At 48.7% G+C, this 18,937-nt stretch overlaps 1 protein-coding gene across 1 annotated transcript in view; it reads right to left on the bottom strand.

Annotated features, from left to right (window-relative positions):
* The window catches only part of LOC116543353 (collagen alpha-1(III) chain-like), a 110,590-nt gene that overhangs the window by 77,255 nt on the left and 14,398 nt on the right, over positions 1–18,937 (bottom strand). The window lies entirely within an intron of this gene.

Raw genomic sequence — 18,937 nt, 5'->3', positions numbered from 1 at the left:
AAATATTCATTACTTCAATAAACAAAGAAATTAAATTATAGCAATAATAAAGGAATTTTCCAAAAGAGAAACAGTCCCATCACACAAAACTCACTTTAATTTCAACCCTAGTTTTCCCCATTTGCATGCATATCATCACATATTTACAGGACTACAAACGCTACATACATGCAATTTTATATACCATGTATTTCTCTCAGTGTAATAAGATGAATATGCTCACATTCTCACCCAGCCTCTGTAACTGACATTTGTGTGTGTGATGACCCACCCATCACATACTGTGCCACAGTCTACCAAACCTTCCCTCACCACTGGACAGCTACCTCGTTTTCATTCTTTTCTGTATTATTGATAATGTGAATAGCCTCATACATTCTGCTTTGCTTTTCTATTGCATTCTTGCCTCGGGAAGAATACCCCTGGAAGGACAGAGTGGATGGAAGGGCATCGCTATCCTTGTTTGGTAGACGAAGAGAGTAACACCAGGCAGATGCCGGCATGATCTCCTGCTGTGGGAGCTCCAGAAAAGCTGCTGGATGAATAAATGTGGTTCACCCACCTGACGTCCTCAGTGAGTGGCAGAGCCTCAACCTGCCCCGGGCCAGGGCTCTGTCACCTGCCCACGCAGTCAGAAAGTGACTTTCTATAAGTTAGTCGGTTAGTATGCCAGCCCCCAAACTCCAGTTTTTAGTAAGACACAAGTTTCAAAACCCCCTGTGGATCCTACAGGAGGGAGGCAGGGACCAAATAAAATCCAGCACCTCTTCCCTCCTTCACACCTGGGCTCAGAGTCATGGGAGTGCACCGGTAATGGAGAGCAAGCACCTCCTTAAATGTCACGCCCAGGGCTCCATGTGGCCTCGTCCCTGGCCCCAGGGTTTTCCAACAACCTGGGCTCACTCCCCTTCAGCTTCCACGCAAGCTGTTCCTCAGCTTCCAAAGCCCTTTTCCAGCCGTATCCCCATGGAGCCCTTCTCCACACTTTTGAGGTGTTTACTCAAATATCACCTCCGCTGCAAAGCCATCCTGACCCCTCATTTAAAATCATACCACCACCTAGGCACCCCTCCCTGCCTTTTCTCCACAGCGCTTTCCCTCACTTTCTCCACAGCACTTTCACCACTTAACACATAACACATTTTCCTTAGTGTGTGTGTGGTTTTTGTAGAAATAGAAATCTCGCTATATTGCCCCAGGAGGTCTTGAACTCCGGCTCAGGTGACCCTTCTGCCCCAGCCTCCCCAGTGACTGGGACTCCAGGTGTAGCCACTGCTCCGGGGTTTCTCACTTGTCATCTGAATGTCTCCTCCCAACACTGAAGTGTGAGGTCCACAAGGCCTATGGTTTTGTCCATTTTGTTCACTGCCATTTTCTCCAGAGCTGAGAATAGTGCCCAGTCCCTAGTGGGTGCTAATTAAACACTTGTTCAAGAAAACAAATAGTAATATTATCATACAAAAATAATTCTTTTTCTCTCCTCTACCCCCAGAAATAAGCCTGTTAATTTTTTTCCCTTCTCTTCTGGTGACTGTGTGATGAATCCTTCCTTGCGTGATCAGGTTGCGGATAGACTTGTAAGGGTGTTTGCTGCATACAGTGTAAGAATTGTGACCGCCAATAAACTTCAATGGTCTTTACAAAAAAAAAAAATATATATATATATAAAATTAATATATATATATTTTTTTTTTTTTTTTAAATAAAGATGGGGTTTCACCATGTTGGTCAGGCTGGTCTTGAACTCCCAACCTCAAGTGATCCGCCCGCCTTGGCCTCCAACATGCTTGGATTACAGGCGTGAGCCACGCCTGGCCTAAAAATATTCTCATTCCACATCAGGCACTGTGCTTTTCCATGGCTCATATTACTATGAAAAATGACCCCATTATAATCCCCATTTCACAGATGAGGAAACTATTGCTCAGAAAGGGTAAGCAACTTGCCCAAAGACACACAGCAAGCCAGCAAGGCAGTGCAGTCTGAATCCAGGCTGTCAACAACCAGAACCTGCGCTCTTACCCAGCATGAGGTGCTACGCATCCTCCCAGCCTCACATCCAAAGACAGAAGCCATCCAGGGCCCAGCAGAGCTTTACAGTAAGAATAGCAGGTCTGACTTTTGGAACATAGGCATTGCCTGGCTTGCAGCCACAGGGTGACAGGGGCCAGTTTGCTGTGACAAGTAAGACTAAGGCTTTGACAAGCTGGGTGCTAAGATAACAAATCCTGCCAGACCAGGAAACTGCTTAAACCGAAGAGGCCCAGAGAGGAAGTTTGGCTTAAGCTGTTAGATGCCTGAGACAAGGTCTGGCCACTTGAGGCCACCTAAGTCTTCTGAGAATAGTCAGAAGCCCCCACTGGTTTAGGGGTCCAGGTGGGAGGGATGCAAGTGAATGAGTTTCCTCTAGTCACATTGCCGATTGCAGCCCACATGGCTGGCTGTACACAGGTACTGTGAGTAAAGGAGGTCTTTTGACTTTTGGTTTCTCTTTTTCTTTTTTTAACTACTTCCTAAAACTCTCAAAATTGTCAAAGATGCAGTCGTAAGAGTGGCCTGGGGCTTTGCCTCAAATGTTCACCTCTCCTCATAAACCACCAGGCCAACCACACAGAAAAAATTTCCTGTCCCCTAAAAAGACAAGTTTCCATTCGGTGATGGAGTCTTCCTTGCTCTGTTCTGTCCCCTGTGCCACAGTGAGTCAGGGCCACCACAGGGACTCTCCCCAGGGACTCATCGCCTTCTTTCTCCTAAAATGTACTACACCCGCATTTAAAACACCACTGTGCCTGTCGCCATCAGACCCAAGCACTACCTGCTATGTTGCCTTTGTAGCCAGAACTCTTCCAAGCAGAGGCAAAATCATTTGAGATGATCATTTAAAGGCCTCTGCCCACCTGCTGCCCACACCCTAGCCCCGCAGGCTGCTCCTCACAAGGATGCCCTTCTCCCACCTTCCTGCTCAGCCTGAAGCCCCCACCTCTTGCTTTGCAGCCTCCTTTCTGCAAACGGCCACCTGTTAATCCAGGTCCCCACACTCTGATACTTCATCCTGTCTGCAACTGTGCGGGACCCCTATTCCAATGGTATGAGAAACGAGACTTGCCAAATCCATTTCCACCCAGCATTACTTCTTCTAAAATGCTGAGCATTACCCAAGCCTGTATTATCTCTTTCTGCCCTGGACAAGACCCAAGATCAAGCAAATTTCTAAAGGGAGCAATGAAATGAACACAAATGGAAATTCAGACAATTCAGCTCTGCCAGTTACTGTGTGACTCTGGGCCTTATTTCTTCACTGACGTGGGCTCGTAAAGTTATCATTACTGAGAAGTTAACTGAGAGAACTGCTGTCAGAATCTTGCTACCTGAAACGTGGACACCAGCTGGGCATGGTGGCATACACCTGTGGTCCCAGCTATTTGGGAGGCTGAAGGTGAGCCACAGAGGTAGACAGAGGCTGCAGTGAGCCATGATGGTGTCATTGAACTCCAGCCTGGGCAACACTGAGAGACCCTGTCCCAAAACACCTGGGCAGGTCCACTTCACATTAGCCATAACTGTGGGAAAAAGGGATAGGGCCCCGAGTTATTATTAATATATTCCCAGGATTCTGGCCTTCCATTCCCATTTATTTATTTTTATTTTGAGATGAAGTCTCGCTCTGTCGCCCAGGCTAGGGTACAATGGCACGATCTTGGCTCACTGCAACCTCTGCCTCCCAGGTTCAAGCAATTCTCCTGCCTCAGCCTCCTGAGTGGCTGGGATTACAGGTACCTGCCACCATGCCCAGGTAATTTTTGTATTTTTAATAGAGACAAGGTTTCACCATGTTGGCCTGGTTGATCACCTGACTTCAGGTAATCTGCCCACCTCAGCCTCCAAAAGTGCTGGGATTAGAAGGCAAAGTGCTGGGATTAGAAGGCGTCAGCCACTGGGCCCAGCCTACTTCCCATTAATTTAATAGCAACAAGTTCACATGCAAGGAACTCAAGGTGCTGCTTAACTCTGGTCAAAGGAGGCCCCTAACTCAATGACATCAGAGCTCCCTGGGGTTTATGAGTCATTCTGCCTCCTTCAAACAACATGGTGCCAACATCTTCCACCAGGCCATTTCCAGGCACTGCCATGAGGGCCACACCTCGCTAGGTGAATACACTCTAGACCCCAGAAGCATCTGCTCAGATCTCATACCTCCTTCTTTGCCCCATCCTATGGGAAGAAACCCAGGAGGAGCACAATGTCCCCAAGTCCACATTCCCAACCAGAGCCACCAATCAGAGTCTGCAGTCAGGGGAGAAAGGCTCGGGGCAGGCAGCTCAGTAAGCAGGGGTTTCCCATGACTCTCTTAGGCTTGTTTCCCATAAGTGGGTATCTGGACACTCATACCTGGTATCGGCAGCCCCACATCTGAGCTGGCAACCTCAAGTCTGAGGACCCCTTCCCTAGCAGGGGTCCACGTGTCCCCAAGCAGGCGGGGACTGCCAGGCTTTACATCAGAAAACTGAGTTTCAGTTACCACGGTGAAGGCTGGTGGCACAGAGCACAGCTCAGTGCAAATCGAGACACATTTCCCAAGTCCCTACACACCTCAGTGCAGAGATGAGTCAGCGGTGCGACCTGATGAGCCTTCATTCACACCTCACCAGCACCTTCTACGGGTTTACTCATCCACAAACTCCCCCGCTAAGCTGGCTTTCTGAAGCACAATACACCTCTCATGCACTCTTATATTCCAGAACAGTGCCTGGCATGAAACGCAGCCAGGAGGGTGGACGGGGAAGGAGGAAGACACCTGTTTGTTGAGTTGATGCATTCATTCTCTCCCAGGGCCCAGCACTGAAGAAACAGCCCCAAGCCCCTGCCCACTTCCTTGGCCCCAAGGCCAACCACCCTACCCCGACACTGTGTTCCAGGCACACCAGCCTTTTCCCCAGCCCTTGACCACACCAAGCTCAATTCTGCCTCAAAGCTCTTGCACAAGCCAGTCCCTCTGTCCAGAACACTCCTCCAGGTTACAGCGGCCTTCTCATCTTTTAAGACTCCACTCAAAAGTCACCCTCTCTGGGAAGGCCTTTCCCGACTACCCCATCTAAAGAAGCCACCTCCTCCACACCCCCACCTCTCTCTAACCTACTTCCAGTTTTCTTCTGAGAGCACATCTGCCTATTTGGCATGTTTATTATCTTTCTCCAAGGAAGCCCTCTATTTGCTTCCATGCTCCTTCCCCAGTGCCTAAAACTGACTGGCACACAGCAGATGCTCAATAATAGTCACTTGAGTGGGCCCAGCATGGTGGCTCTCGCCTGTAATCCCAGCACTTTGGAAGGCCAAGGAAGGTGGATCGCTTGAGGCCAGGAGTTTGAGAGCAGCCTGGCCGCCACGGCAAAACCCTGTCCTTACTGAAAATACAATAATTAGCTGGGTGTAGTAATGCGAACCTGTGCTCCCAGCTACTCAGGAGGCAGAGGCATGAGAATTGCTTGAACTCGGGAGGCAGAGGTTGCAGTGACCTGATTTTGTGCCACTGCACTCCAGCCTGGAGGACAAAGTGAGTCTCTGTCTGAAAAAATAGAAAGTCGCTGAATGAATGGACAGAAGAGAGAAATAAATAGCAAATTCAAGATGAGGAACATTTAACAAGGTCAAAAAATGGAGAGAATATAGGAAAGAAGAAGTAAGGTACAAAGGTCAGAAAGAATTATAAACAATATAAAAGATATTTACCCAGGAGTATCGTTTGCAAAATAGCCATCATTCAAAAGGAGTTAAAATGGAGGGGGGGCTAGGCGCAGTGGCTCACGCCTGTAATCCCAGCACTTTAGGAGGCCGAGGTCAGCGGATCACCAGAGGTCAGGAGATTTCAACCAGCCTGGCCAACATGGCGAAACCCCATCTCTACTAAAAATACAAAAATTAGCTGGTGCTGTGCACCTGTAATTCCAGCTACTCGGGAGGCTGAGACAGAAGGATCACTTGAATCTGGGAGATGCAGGTTGCAGTGAGCCGAAATCACGCCACTGCATTACAGCCTGGGCAACAGAGAGAGAGAGAGAGAGACTCCATCAAAAAAAAAAAAAAAAAAAAAAATAGAGAACAGTTTGCCAAGTCTTATGACACACACACGCACATGCACACACACATACACATACACACACACACACACACACACACACACACACACACAGTCTCTCTATCTCTCCCTCTTTCTCTCTTTCTCCATGCTCTTTGACCCAGTAATTCCATTCCAGGGAATTATCCCAAGAAAACGAATTCAGAATAGGAACAAAAATAAAGCACCTGTATAAAGATGATTCCATTCACATTGTTTATAATTGCAGAAATCTGGAAACAACCAAAATGTCCAATAACAGGGAAAATGCTTTGCCAATTACAGCAGATCCACCAGATCCACTGTCATTTGGCAATTCAAATGACCAAAAGGAAGATAATAGGAAAACACAGAAAAGTGTTTTAGAGTAATGCTACGTGAAACAGGGTTTAAAAAAAAAAAAAAAGCACTGCACGGAACCCCTTCTAAGTACCAGGCATTGTCCAGCACTCCTTCTGTATCTTGGTTTTCCAAAGAATCCAAAATTAACCTACTCTTATCCCCTTTTAACTAACAAGAAAACTGAGGTCCAGAGAGCTAAAGAACTTACCCAGGGTCCCAGAGCTGGCAAGGAATGGCGTCAGGATGTGAATATGCCATCCCCCGCTAGAGTCCCTATACATCCTGGCATCCTCGATGCACGCCTCAATGTCCTACCAAGTGCTTGAGGGGCCTTTCCCATAGCGACATCACGTGTGTTGTGGAGGCCAAACTCGGGGACTAAAAGAGCTGGCAAAAAGTGACTCGGCACCTGAGAAATGCTTGCAAGAGAACACAGCAAAAGCCAAAACAAAATGCAAACAAACAAAAGAAAACTACCAGTTGGGATCAAAAGACCACGGAGAAAAGAAATGAGAGAGTGGTCAGCAAAGCCAGGCTGCAGGAAGGACTGCGCAGAGCCTCGAGAGAGGAGCTGGGAAGGGCAAGGAAGCCTTTTACAGGTGCTGTATCCAGGTTCCAGGCTGGAACCGCAGAAATGAGGGTTTGCCCAGGGCTTCCAGGGAATCGAGCCTTCCTGTACTCACCAGCTCTTCTCTCCAGGGCCCACGCACAGGGACGCTCAATCCGTGTTAGCTGAAATACCCTTATCTCATAATGGGAACAAGCAATAAGGAAAAGGAGGAGAAGAGGCACGAGAGGCATGGGGAGGGGCGGACTGGAAATGAGGTCACACACAGTGGGATTCCGCTGGGTCTGGGGCCTGCCTCCTTAAAGTCTCTCATCTCAGTCTCAGGCAGGAGTTCTGCGGGGAGAGGGAACGCGCTCAGCCATCTGAGAACAGGTTTCAGGTGCAGCAGGAGATTCAGGTTAGACAGTGAGATGGACACCCTGCAATGTACCCGCTGCCAGAAGCCAGAACAAGCTTAGGAGAAAATACTGTAATCAAAACTGCCTTTTCATAGGAAAACACAGAGATTCCTCCCAGCCTGCTGAGATAGGTATAGCTCAGCCTGGAAGCAGAGGGCTAGAGAAGACCGCCCCGGGTCAGTCTGCTTCCTAGAGAAAAACTGCCCAGGGCCACCATTGTCAAAACAGAGCACAGATGCCATAGATCCCTCAAGACGGGCCACAGGTCCAGGCGTGGTGGCTCACACCTATAATCCCAGCACTTTGGGAGCCAAGATGGGCAAACTGCTTGAGCTCAAGATGGCCTGGCCAACATGATGAAACTCCATGGTGGTGCATGCCTATAATCCCAGCTACTTGGGAGGCTGAGGCAGGAGAATTGTTTGAACCCGGGAGGTGGAGGTTGCAGTGAGCCAAGATCTCACCACTGCACTCCAGCCTGGGCAACACAGCCAGACTCCATCTCAAACAAACAAAATATATATATATGTGTATATATATGTACATATATACATATGCATGCCACAGCTGGTTATTGCTGAAGCTGGGGAATCACTACACAGAGGTGGTCACAACATTCTCTCTGCTTTTGTATAAGTATCAACCTTTCCACAACAAGGTTAAAAAAAAAAATAAACTCAGACCTAGGCATTTCACCTGAAGGAGCACAATGAAATCTACCTCAAAACATAGCTCTCTGGTAAAACAAGTATTTTAAACTAAAGGTCCTTAGAGATTAACAGACACTGAAAGAGATTTTTCCCCTATCTATAAAAAGACCAGATGGACCCACCAGGGACAAGGATTGTTGTTTCTTCTCCTCCCTGTTATCTCATTATCTACTGCAGAAAAAAAAAGACCAAAAACGCAACCACACCCTAACAGACCCATTCACAAGATAATGTCCATTTCTTAGGATCATTCCAAGAAATATTTGGGTCCCAAAAGGATATTAGGTAATCACTCTGTGATTCTCACTGTGATACACCAGGGAGAATCCATTTATATGCCATTTCTCTTAGTCATCTAAGAGAAAAGTTTTGTGAGTTAAGTTTTCAGTAAACCTTCAGAGAGCAAAGACCAAGTTTTTCCCCTGGCCCCTACACACCAAGGAAATCACTACAGTCTGGCCCAGGGTTTGGGGCTACCCGCTAGAGCCCAGCAAAGGCTACCAGAGTCTTCAAAATTATCCTATGCTAACAGATTTTCCAGCTGGAGGAGAAAGGAGTTTGCAAATCCAAGTTGGGTGGTAAAGGCAAGGAATTAAGACTGCCTGGGTTCAAGTCACAGCTTGGTCTCTCCTTAGCTATGTGACTTTGGGAAAGTCACTTAACCTCTCTGTGCCTCAGTTTCTTCATCTGTAAAATGGGGACAGCGAGAAGACTTTCCTCACAAGGCAGTTGAGAAGTAAATGCTACATAAAGCTTAGCAAGGGGGCCAGGCACAAAGCAAGCTTGCCATAAAAGTAAATGTCAGCTATTATGACACATCCATTTTGTAACAGGTATAGATATTCATTTTGGAAACCACATGCATCCATTTGAGTCAGCGACCAGGGGAACATGAAATGGGGTGGAACCAGCACTCTCTTTCTGAAACTCAGGCAGTGGTGTGGGAGCCTTGACTCCAGCACACCTAGAGTGGCCCCAGCCGGCCCAGGCCTCCATTGGCCAAGAGGCCAGAAAGAGCTCCTCCTTTCAAAAAGCCACCACCAGAAACAGGAAGCTGCTTCCTTTCCTTTCCATTCAGAGCCAGCATTTCCTTTTTTGTTTTAAAACGCATTCCTCATCTGCAGCCCAGCCCTCTCCCCCAACCACCCTGCAACTCGGGCTCAAACGCACTCAGAGCCATCTCCATTTCCCTTGAATTGTTTTCTGCCCACCAAAGGGATCATGAGCTTCCTGGTAGACCCTGAGCAGATCATGCCCTTAATGCCAACTAAATGTACCCAGGGCCACGAGGAGGCAGGAAGTATGAACTCCAGGCAGGCAGGCAGGCACACCTCTCTGTGGGAGTCTCCTCTTCCTGTTAGAAGGATTCAGGGAAACATGTATTAAGTGATAATGTGATACCCAGAAGACACCCTATTTCCCTTTGTAAAGCACCTCCTTCAACAAAAGGCAACCTCTCCTGGCTGGCTTAGTCTATAGGGGAACCAGCCTCTCTTCAACCACTCCATTTTACTCGGAACCTCAATCAGCACCTCAGTTTCATACAAACCTAAAACATAAACACAGCACTTGGTTGTAAGCGAGTCGACAGTTTGTCTCTTTCTCTGCTCAAGGCTTAAGGCCATGTCTCCCCAACTATGTCCAGTGGAAGAAAAGATCCCCTGGACAAATAAGTGTGAAAACCACTGTTGCAGGACTTCTCAGAACCTTTAAAACACAAATCCTCATCCCCAGGGATCTTCAGGAGGGAGATGGCTGACGCAGCTCAACCTTCTTTCACAGCAGCGTCTTGCAGAATACAGTATGAGATACAGACAGGCTGCGCTGAGGCTTTTTAAGGGCCTGGGCCTTGGTGGGGGTGGGGTGGGAGTTCTCCGGATAGCACCTAATGAGTAAGAACATTCAGGTTGCTTTTTTTTTATTATTATTTTTAAGACAGGATTTCACCATGTTGGCCTGGCTCGTCTCGAACTCCTGACCTCAGGTGATCTGTCTGCCTCGGCCTCCCAAAGTGCTGGGATTACAGGCGTAAGCCACCGCACCCAGCCAGGCTGCCTTTTAAAAAATTATCTGTGACTTTTTTTTTCTTATTGGCAAAACTGTGTGTGTACCATGAATGAAGCTGGTCTCCCTTATCCATATCAAAGCTAAACCCAAATTAATTGGCTAAATTGGGACTTAACACCTCCAGAAGCCATGTGGAAGAAAGCCCCACCACATTTTAAAGTAGCTTACCTCATCATATTGGCAGAAAGCAAAACCCTTATGACCAGTATGTTGCTACTCCAAGTCTATAGATAATGATGTATGAAAATTACTTTTCCCAACCATAGCTGGCATAGTTCACATACTGCATTACACTTCTACCCACCCCCCTTTTTTTTAAAACACAAATCTTCTCTTCTTTTTTAATTTTAATTATACAAGACGGGTCTCAGTATGTTGCCCAGGCTGGTCTCGAACTCCTGAGCTCAAGCGATACCTGCCTCAGCCTCCCAAAGTCCTGGGATTACAGGCCTGAGCCACTGTGCCAGCCTTAAACACAAATCTTAATTCTTACAATTCTTACAATTATCCTGAGGGTAGAAAAATGGAAGGGGGAAGAAAAATAGCAAGCAGGTAGGCTGACTTCAGCTTCCTTATTTGTAAAGACAGTTTGCTCAGTTAAAACACACTACTGCCCACCAAGGCCAAGACGACAGAGAAATACAGACTGATGTAAATATGTAGGTTTTATATGCGACAGCAGTTTGAATGGAGACTTTTTCAATGCAGATGACAAATAGCTGTGCCTGGGAATAAACGGCAATGAATTTTTTATCTCAACAGCTGTCCCGACAGCACATCTCTCCGTCTCTACCTGCGTCTGGAGTCAGGGAGAAAGTCAAAATGGACACCAAGACACTAGATCAAGCCATGTTCAACCCTTTGACTGCGAGGACTTTTCCGCCTATCTGTGGCAGTGGGTGTCATAAAAATTTTAGCTCATCAGCTGTCATTAGTGTTAGTGTATTTTATGTGTGGCCCAAGATCATTCTTTTTCTAGTGTGGCCCTGGGACGCCAAACGGTTGGACATCTGTGCACTAGATTAAAAGGCTACTCCTTCTGGAAGCAACCGTAAAGAATTTCTGACATCTTGACATGAAAACCAATGGATAGTGGGATAGAATGCAAAATCTGCAAGAATTTTTATTCTTGTTGTTTTGGGGGGGGGTTGTTTTGTTTTTGAGTCAAGGTCTTGCTCTGTGACCCAGGCTGGAATACATTGATGAGATCACAGTTCAGTGCAGCCTCAAGTGATTCTCCACCTCAGCCACCAGGATTTAGCTGGGACCACAGGTACGTACAACCACCCCTGGCTAATATTTTATGTTTTGTAGAGACAAGCTCTCACTATGTTGTCCAGGTTGGTCTCAAACTCCTGGACTCAAGGGATCCAGGATAGAATTACAGGTGTGAGCCACCACACCTGGCCAGGTGCATGAATTTTTAAGCCAAACACAAGGCCCCACAAAACTTAAGGTTTTCCCACCTAATTTCCAGGGGATCTTTTGATGCAAGGATGAGAAGCCCTTAAAAGTACACAGATGACTCCAAAGATTCAAGATAGATCATTCGGGCTGAGCCAGCCCACTGGGCAGACTGACCTTCAAAATAGGCCACCCACGATATACTCCAGATGCCTCTCCAAGAATCTGTCCAGACCTCAGGGTCTTTAAGGCACTGGGACAGAGCTAGAAAAGCAAACCCATTTGCTTCTTCCTGCAGGAAACCCCTTGAGGTCGAGACCCCATCATCAGAGGAGAGTGGAATGGGCAGGCTGCTGGTTCACCCTCAGTCAACAGACCAGGCTCAAGGTGACATAATGTCTTACTCGGGGGTGTGAGCCTCCAGGTCTGACTCCCAACTCAGTGCTCCTTTATTATCCACCTTCGTTAACTCTCCTTAACAGGGGTTCCTGGCAAGGCAGTTCTCCCTCAGGCCTTCAGTTTCCTCACCTGCAAGATGAGAGGGCTGGACCAGATGGAAATTCCAAGATCCTTTGCAGCCCTAGGAACCCACAACTCTACTAAATCATCCCCAAAGCTAGGAACCCCAAATAGCACTGTGATCAGTATTTGTAGTTAGGGATGAAACCCAGAATGCAGTTAAAGTGACTTTCATGAGCCTCAAGTGGTTATCTAGTACTACTTTCATGAGCCTCACCATATGGTTATCATGTCTCAGGACACAGAGACCTGAAATCCAGCCCCTCCCTCTGCTATCTTGGAGCAAGAAAAAGGGCTTTCTTCTAATTGGTCAGCTTGGGGGGTCCCCCTTTGCTGCAGGTAACCGCAAAAACTAGAAGCCACACTGCTTGACACATAGCCCAGAAGCTCAGACACAAGCAACCACAAAACTAGAACCCATAATTCCTGACACTTATCCCAGAACCTCACCCACAGGACCATGTCCAGCCTTTTTTTTTTTTTTTTTTTTTTTTTTTTTAACAGTGTCTTGCCCTGTCATCCAGGCTGGAGTGCAGTGGTGCAATCTCAGGTCACTGCAACCTCCACCTCCCAGGCTCAAGCACTCTTCCACCTCAGGCTCCTGAATAGCTAGAAAACAGCTAGGAAAGCAAACCCATTTGCTTCTTCCTGCAGCAGGCGCGCCACCACGCCCAGCTAATTTTGTATTTTTTGTAGAGACGGGGTTTCACCATGTTGCCTAGGGTGGTCTTGAACTCCTGGATTCAAGCTATCCACCCGCCTCAGCCTCCCAAGGTGCTAGGATACAGGCATGAGCCACCACACCCAGCCCCAGCCTCCTTTTTAAGGACTTCGGCGTGACTACAGATGCAGCGGCAAAGGGATAAATGTATGAAGGCTGCCATTCCTACTTAGCAGGGGAAGATTTATGATGCCACAGAGATTTTAAAGACTAGGACAGAAATACATACTAAATGTATTCATACAGTTTGACCCAGCAAATCTCACTTCTAGGAAGATACTCACTGCAGCATGGTTTATAAAAGCAAGACTCAGAAACAGCCTGAATCGCCCACACAGGGAAACCAGTTAGCTGAATTTATGGTATGACCACACAATGCAGCTACTAATAGTGCCGATGCATATGTATATGTGCTGATGTAGACAGAAGACATTTACAAGGCCATGCACAATATGTGTCACAAATATACACATGTACATTTGTATGCAAATGTGGGAAGAACATACAGCAAAATGCGCAATGGAATTAACCTGGAGAGGCAGCATTCTGGGTGATTTTTGTTGCTGCCATCTAGTACTTTCTTTTTCTACAGTGAACATATATCATAATGTATTTTTAAAATATTTCAATTAAAAATAGAAAGTTAAAGAATACATTGTCAGAGGAACTGTTCAGAAAGAATAAGGCAGGTAGCCATTTAAAAAATGATGAGTAAGTTGATCTCTAGGCAGCTTCTCCTTTCTCAGAATGAGACAAGCGCAGAGCTGGCTGCATCATGGTGCTGAGAGTCCTGTCTTTGAGGATGTGCTGGCCTGGACATTAGGGAAGCAGCCCCGTGCCCAAACCCTGAGGCTGCACAGACTGGGTGGCCACCAGGAAGCCCAAACATCTAGAGTCAAGCCACTGAATGCCCTCAGACCAGCCCTTTTCATTACTGGCCATTTCCTTGGTCTCAGCAACCATGACCCTGCATACAATCTCCCCACCATAGCGACAGCTGTGGAGTTCTAAACGTGAGTTGACAAGACCAGTCAACCTGGGTTCAACCACCTGCTGAAACAGTCTCTCCATCCCCCCCACTCCGCCCCCCAACCCCCGCCACAATTCACTCAGCTGTAACATTAGGATAAAGCCTCATAGCGTCCTTGTGAATGTTAAGGTGCAACATATGCTGAGAGCCCCGTGCAGTACTCCACACAGAACAAGTGACCAAGCATGTTCCTCATCTTCGTCTGCCCTCTCTACTGGAAGGCCATTCCCCTGACCCCAAAGGCACCTATGCAGCTTTCCCTTTGAACTGAATGTAAAAAAGAGATCTCAACCAGCCTATTCTGAAAGGATGGCCTTTCGAAAAGGCACAGCTTGGAGAGACCTGGCCACAGGCTTTGCTGCTCCTCCCCAGCACCGCAGACACCGCCACCGTGGGCCAGTGTCTCTACGTGGTCCGTCTCCAGACACATCCCGCGGGCAGGAGAATACCTGCCGCGTAGACTGCCACTTTCCTGGACTTTGAGACAACCCAGACGACTCCAAGAACAGGACACAACCCTGACGTGGAAGAAGGCATTCCCACAGCTGCAGGCAACAAACCACACCTGCTGGTACCCACACCAACAAAGCTGCAGATCTGATAAGACCTCGCTCCAGCACCACCCAGCCCTCCCCAGGCTCACAGCCGCTGCAGGTCCCCCTGCAGGCTGCCTACAAGAAACATTTGGGAAGTAGGTTTCACCAGCGAAAAAGTTACCCAGCTGAAAGTGGACACAAAAAGGGCCAGAGCCTCAGTTCTGCATCCCTTCAGGGATGGCTGGAGCCACTTGGCCAAAGGGTTACAACTGTGGCCACAGGGCAGAAGTGGAGGGATGCCACACTTCGAGACAGGGACTGGGTGGGAAAGGAAACCAGGTTTCAGTCTCAGTTCTGCCAGGAACCCGTGACTTGGGAGAAATCACCAAGACTCTGGGAATATTTTCCATAAAACCAGGAGGTGGTTCACGCCTGTAATGCCTGCACTTTGGGAGGCCAAGGCGGGCAGATCACTTGAGGCCAGGACTGGCCAACATGGTGAAACCCTGTCTCTACTAAAAATACAAAAATTAGCCAGGCATGGTGGTGCACGCCTATAATCCCAGCTACTCGAAAGCTAAGGCAGGAGAATTGCTTGAACCTGGGAGGCAGAGATTGCAGTAAGCAGAGATCATGCCACTGCACTCCAGCCTGGGCGACAGTGGCACTCTGCCTAAAAAATAAAAACAAAAAAAACAGGAGGTTGGACAGGCCAAGGGTTCAGTGGGGTTCCCAACGTAGGGTCCTGAAAGCTGTGCTACCAGAGTCATGACTGTGCCCTGCCTGGCCCCTTCACTAGACTAGGAGTGTCCCTAAACCCTAAAGACTGGGAGAGTAGCCCACCTACTTCAGAGCCCTCGCCAGGTGGCTGCCAGCCAGGTAAGCGCAGCAACAGGAACCGAAGGTCTGTCCAGGGAATATGCCTCAGCACACCCTAAGGACCTAATCTTCAGGCCTTAGCACCCTTCCCCCTCCCAGCAGTTCCATTGTCAGATGCTCCTTGGGAAGCACAGGGAGAGCTCAGGTCCCCCACATAGCAAGGCTGTGACCTCTGCCACAGCAGAGCTGTGTGAGGACCAGGCCTCTCTGACCTTCTAGGTGGCAGGAGAGCCTTCCCTCTGACCCCTCACAGCTCCAGGGCAACTGCCCAGGGAGGCAGCCCAAGGGCAGAGACTGCACCTACCACAGTTCCCAACATCACATCCCAGCAAAGCCTGATGATCAAGGTCCTTCAGCCCCTTTCTCCAGGCCAGCTTGCTTAGGAAGGATTTTTCTACGCAAGAACACAAGGCAGGGAGAGTCAGGATGGCAGAGCCTGTCTCTGGGAAGTACTAGTAGGCTGCAGGAAAGGGCAAGTCACAGTGTCCCTGGAACGTGAAGCTCCGTGAGGCAACATGTGTTTGCTTCTACACACCCTTCTCTCCCCAGCGCTGGGCAGATTCAAAGGAATGAAGGTTATGATGACTGGAATGGGCTGCAGGCCCAGCTATGAGGCAGGCCAGGTGTCCCTCCGTGAGCACATCTGGGACATAAGAACATTCCTATTTGCCTCGGTGGAGTTCTCAGACCCCTAGGAGGGTCTAGCGGAGACAGAACACCAGGTCCTGCCAGGATGAGGTAGCCTCACAACTTCTGTTAACAGATTCACACCCTGCTTTCAGACTGTCTCCCTCCCTTTCTATTGAGAGAGGGAAAATGTGTATGATCAAGAATGCGGTCTCCAGGAACGTTTATGAGATTGAGAAGAGATGGGCACGCTGCAGGGCAAACAGGAGGTAAATGCTAAACCTCAGCTCCTTCTGCCCTTTTCTAACCAAACTGGACCACGACACAGAGAAAAGTTATCCTCAGAAAACCAGACACACTGACCCCTGCACCCCATCTCAACCCAGATTTTGGGCAGCAGCAGCCCATCCCCGGTCAGAGACCTCCAGGGACACCTCATGTGCTGCTTCTCCCACTGAGTGCTTATTTAATGAGGGGCAGAGTGGGCTGGGGCTCTTAAGATTCTAGAGAAGTCCGATGCAGTTGTGCAGACCAAGGCCTCCAGTCAGACCCTTCTTCCAAACCCAGGAATCCAGTGTTGCAAGCACAGTCTCTGGGGACCCTGGCCTGGTTTGTGGGGAGCCCACAGTACAAGAAAGAATGCCGAGTGGACATCACCACACGCCCGCCTGGCCCTGCCACATGCTGCTGGGGACAGGCAGCTCCACCTAGCTTGCTGAGACTGTTTCCTAGCCTGTGTCACCTGCCTGTATGAGATGAGAGGCAGCTGCAGAAGTACCTTTCCCTAAAAGTGGCCTGTGCCGTAAGTGCTATTGGACTCTCACTAGGGAAAGCTGCCAGGCAGACCCCTTTTGAAAGCAACAATGTGAACTGACAGACAAAATGCTGCAGGTGTGAGCAGTCTCGTTCCTATTTTATGGACAGGAAAGCTTGAGACTCAGAAGTCATGGGACTTGCCCAAGGTCACACAGACAGAACCCAGGCCCAAAATGAAAGCCATGTGCTTCCTGCTCACCACACTGCTCCTATGGCAACAATTCTGGTAATAAACAACCCCCACTTTATAGGCTCAGTAAATCTGGATTTTAGAACCATTCTTAAAGAGGTTATTCTTAAACAGGGGTAGTATAAAAACAATCAGAAACATTTAATTTCACCAACCGAATCTCCTTCCCTAATCTAGAGAATTTCCAGCTTCCAGAGCCCTCAGAAATCCACTCCAATCTCCTTTTTCAGGTGAGGAGGCTGAGGCCTCGAGGATGGAGTGACTCATCCAAACTAGCTGGTGGCAGCCCCATGGAACTTGCTCCAGGGGTCTAAATTCCCAACCCCAAAAACAACCCATCTCCTGCCTTTTCAGGGAGTGGGGTGAACCGGAATCCACATCTGGTGGGAAGAACAGGGAGCTGGATTTACACTGCAAATCCCCTGCGGGCCTTCAGATGGGTTCTCAGCTGCCAGGGATGATCGTCTAAACCAACACTCAGGAGGGAAGCCACTGAATAAACCAGCTCCAAGACTTCAATAGCTGGATGCTCTGGGGCATCACCACACCACACTGCCGTCAAAATGAGGGACTCTGAAAGTCAGGGTAGGACAAAAGGCCATTCCTGAGAATGCACAGCAAGTGGTTCTCCTACACATACACTCTGGGAGCCAGGAGCTCTTCAGAGCGACATGGGGACAATCCCACAGAGGTCAACAGAGAGAGCATTCTCCAAGCCCAGCAACACCGAAATCCAGCCGCACACACTCTGACGGACAGCGACCCCTCCTCCCGGAACTGAACCTCACAGGCCCCTTATTGTGTCAGCTTAAAAACTGAACTTTGCTGGGCAAACACACTCAGCTGTGTTCAACAAATCAGTTTCTCTCAACACTTGGAAAACTGCAGCATGCACGCAGAAAGGCCGGTTGTAAGGGGTTCTGTTTGTTTTTTAAGCAAAGCCTTGGTCAGTACAGCTTTAGCAACTGTAATAAAAAATCATAATACCCAGCACTGACTGTATTCTTCCAATGTCCTGTGACTTTACAGCTTCTAAGAAAATAAAACTGAAGGAGAGTCACTGCCGAGCATTTGGGATCAAACAAGGATTCAGGCTTGTGGCGTGCCTGGAGGAAGGATTGGTCTTGTAATAATTACCGCAATCACAGAGAGCCTTATGACAGCTGGCAGAGGCAATTAGCAACGGCGGAGCAGGGCGGGGCGGGGGGAGAGGACTGGTAAGAAATTGAGAATCTAATAAAATAAAACATCTCCAGACCTGCAGCAGGCCAGATGTGGCAGGGCAAGATGGTGAGAGGCCCCTTCTTGAAGACTGGGCAGCTATTAACTGGTCCCTGAGGGTTCACAGGCCCGTCCCTGGCCGAAATCACATTTGGAACGCACTAGTTGCAGTCATTTGTGTATGGACAGGGTGCCTCAATACCCTCGGGCTGGCTTTTCCAAATCCTTCTAATACTTCCCGGCTATAATTTGAGAGGAAGGCCCGCATATCTAATTTCTTCACACTCCAGGCTGTCTCCATTAGAACCCCTTAAACAGTGTCCTCTTCCCACCAAAGGCTTGCTTCCCCAGCATAATCCTTCCTAAGGCAAAATCCAATCTTTGGGGGGAAGCAGGGGGAGTCAGCGGGTAATTATTAATACATTTTAAGCAGCAAGCCTCCGTGGCAACGTGAAAGGAAAGCACCAAACGCCTCAACAGCAAAAATGCAGTTTCAGCAACACTTTTTAAAAAGCGGCAGACAAGACCTGGGAGGCGAGGAAAGGAAGAGACAGGACGGCGTCTGGGGCGTGAAGGGAAGGCAGCGGACGGCAGGCCTGCGCTCACGCTCAGGGGGACTTCCTCTGTCACCCAGCCCACGGGTGCTCGGCTCGGTCACACGGGGTAAAGTCCAGCGTGTGACTCAGTGGGACAAGTCCTGCGGCCCCACAAACTGGAAATGGGGTGGTGGCGGAGAAGTGGGGGAAGGTGATGTCCGCGCACAGCCCACCCCGCCCACGGGCCCCTTGAGCCTCCAT

This window comes from Sapajus apella, unplaced genomic scaffold, assembly GCF_009761245.1.
Source record: "Sapajus apella isolate SASKATOON/1434 unplaced genomic scaffold, GSC_monkey_1.0 scaffold186, whole genome shotgun sequence".
In the NCBI taxonomy this organism is placed as follows: Eukaryota; Metazoa; Chordata; class Mammalia; order Primates; family Cebidae; genus Sapajus; species Sapajus apella.
This window is presented reverse-complemented; position numbering and strand designations above follow the sequence as displayed.